Here is a 2,984-nt window from a genome sequence, read left to right as displayed (position 1 = left end):
TATGGCAGTGAGCATTCAGTAAAATATCCAGAACATTTATAGAATATGACATTAAGCAGTCAGTAAAATAACCAGAACATTTATGGAATATGGCTGTGAGCAGTCAGTAAAATAACCAGAACATTTATAGAATATGGCAGTGAGCAGTCAGTAAAATAACCAGAACATTTATAGAATATGGCATTAAGCAGTCAGTAAAATAACCAGAACATTTATAGAATATCGCAAAGCAGCCTGTAAAATAACCAGAACATTTATAGAATATGGCAGTGAGCAGTCAGTAAAATATCATCCAGAACATTTATAGAATATGACATTAAGCAGTCAGTAAAATAACCAGAACATTTATGGAATATGGCTGTGAGCAGTCAGTAAAATAACCAGAACATTTATAGAATATGGCAGTGAGCAGTCAGTAAAATAACCAGAACATTTATAGAATATGGCATTAAGCAGATGTGAAGGTACTGTATATTATCCAATAGGACTCTGATTTCCAAATACTGCAACTCACTATTGCATCTTATAATACGTTTTAAAATCCCCCTCTCTCTCTCTGTTCTCTCTTTCGTTCTCTCTTGTTCTCTCTTTCTTTTTTTTTTTTTTTTTTTTTTCTCTCTCTCTCTATGTTCTCTCTCTCTCTCTCTCTCTCTTTTCGTTCTCTCTTGTTCTCTCTTTCTCTCTCTCTCTGTTTTTTTCTCTCTCTCTCTCTCTCTCTCTCTCTCTCTCTCTCTCTCTCTCTCTCTCTCTCTCTCTCTCAGACCACTTTAGAACCTGGGACTACAATATATGTCAATATTTGTATATTTGCTTTACCCACATGATGTGAATGAACTTCTCCTCTCTCTCAGACTGTCCCAGGTTTAGCTGGTCTCCTGTCTCTGATGAGGAAAAGCTGTCTGGCGTTAAGTAACTCTGGGGAAGCAGCCGGAGGACTGCTTGGAGAGATGCTCCTGGAGGTTAAACACACACACACACACACACACACACACACACACACACACACACACACACACACACACACACACACACACACACACACACACACACACACACACACACACACACACACACACACACACACACACACACACACACGCAAGGACTCACAGAAGCATGCACACTCACACACAGTGAAATCATGTGTGCATATCAACATATACACCTCGTTCACTCATTTCCTGTTTCCTGTTTCTACTTCCTGTGTGTAGAATGTCTTGACAGAGATAGACAGTCTCCTGTCTCAAGGTATCCTAAGCAACAGCCGGGAGGTGAGTAGGTTGCTAGGCGCCGTGGAGGACACCTTGATGCTCATCGGGCCACAGCTCAGAGACACCCACACCACCATGGAAACAGACCACACAGGTAACACACACACATGGACTTCCACACACAAACACACACATGCACACACATACATCCTCCTTCACCTTCTCCTTGTCCTTGTACACAGCTACTGAGCTTGCAGTGAGGAGGGGACAGACTCCGCCCCATTGGGCCAATCAGCCTGGCCAATGACAACGTGCGACTGGACACCAGCTGGGAGACAGCCACTGGCAACGGGACGTACCCAGGTAGGCTTGTCATCCTCATCATCATCATCACCATCATATCTATAACTAAGTACTGTATCTTTTAGTACCAGTAACTTTCCAAAAATTCCCAGGTTGCCTAGAAATCCAGGATTCAGCATTTCCTGCTTATTCATATCAAATAAAGTCAAATGGTATTTGTCTCAGGAATCAAAATGCTTACAAGCCCTTAACCAACAGTACAGTTTTAAGAAAAATAAGTGTGAAGAAAAAAAAGATAAGTAAAAAATAAAAACATAATTAAAGAGCAGCAGTAAAATAACAGTAGCGATGCTATATACAGGTGGGTACCGGTACAGAGTCAATGTGTGGGGGTCACTGGTTAGTCGAGGTAATTGAGGTAATATGTACATGTAGGTAGAGTTATTAATGTGACAATGCATAGATAATAACTAGAGAGTAGCAGCAGTGTACAAAAGGGGGTGGGGGGCAATGCTAATATTCTGAGTAGCCATTTGATTAGATGTTCTTGGACCTAGACTTGGTGCTCGGTCCTCCTTTTCCTGTAGTCCACAATCATCTCCTTTGTCTTGATTATGTTGAGGGAGAGGTTGTTATCCTGCCACCACATGGCCAAGTATCTGACCTCCTCCCTATAGGATATCTCATCGTTGTCGGTGTAATCAGGCCTACCACTATTCTGTCGTCGGCAAAACTTAATGATGTTGTTGAGCCGTGCTTGGCCATGAGCCATGGGTGAACAGGGAGTACAGGAGGGGACTGATCACGCACTCTAGGGCCCCCGTGTTGGCGGATCACCTGGGCTGCCCTCTTCAGGAAGTCCAGGTTCCAGTTGCAGAGGGAGGTGTTTAGTCTCAGAGTCCTGAGCTAGTGAAGAGCTTTGAGAACACCATGGTGTTGAATTCTGGAGCTGTAGTCAAGGAATAACATTTTGGGGCTGTATGCAAATTAGAGTGTAGGGTTTCTGGGATAATGGTGTTGATGTGAGCCATGATCAGCATTTCAAAACACCTCCTTATTCCAGGAATCTTCCAACCAGGAAACCTGAAAAACCTGGGGATTCTGGGACAACTACAAGATATTCTGGTAACTTGTTTCATTCTGTGCTTCCCAGGTTTCACTCTGGCTGGGTTGGTGTGTTACAAGACAGTGGAGAAATCTGTCAACAACTCCTTCCAGTACCTCACTGACACGGACACCAACAGAGACACAGCAACCGCCACAGCATCAAAGCCTAGCTACCAGATTAGTTCCAAGGTGGTAACTGCTCTCATCAGTAACTCAGCAACAGAACACCTCACCCAGCCTGTCATCCTCACCTTCAGACATCTACAGGTAGCATTTGATAATATAACATATGCCGTAGTGCTGATGTTAACATATCACAAATGTAAATATTCTAGTATATCATTATCGTACAGCTACAGTTAG

General features: G+C 43.0%; 1 long non-coding RNA gene across 1 annotated transcript; it reads left to right on the top strand.

Annotated features, from left to right (window-relative positions):
* The first annotated feature begins 848 nt into the window (after positions 1-848).
* Positions 849-2,872, top strand: LOC127932558 (uncharacterized). The gene is made up of 4 exons (XR_008145952.1): positions 849-959; positions 1,212-1,365; positions 1,454-1,574; positions 2,668-2,872. It is a non-coding gene; the product is annotated as an uncharacterized LOC127932558 (long non-coding RNA).
* Positions 2,873-2,984: the final 112 nt, after the last annotated feature.

The sequence above is a fragment of the Oncorhynchus keta genome, chromosome 10, assembly GCF_023373465.1.
Source record: "Oncorhynchus keta strain PuntledgeMale-10-30-2019 chromosome 10, Oket_V2, whole genome shotgun sequence".
NCBI lineage: Eukaryota > Metazoa > Chordata > Actinopteri > Salmoniformes > Salmonidae > Oncorhynchus > Oncorhynchus keta.
Note: the sequence above shows the minus strand (reverse complement) of the source record. Positions and strands in the feature narration are given on the sequence as shown.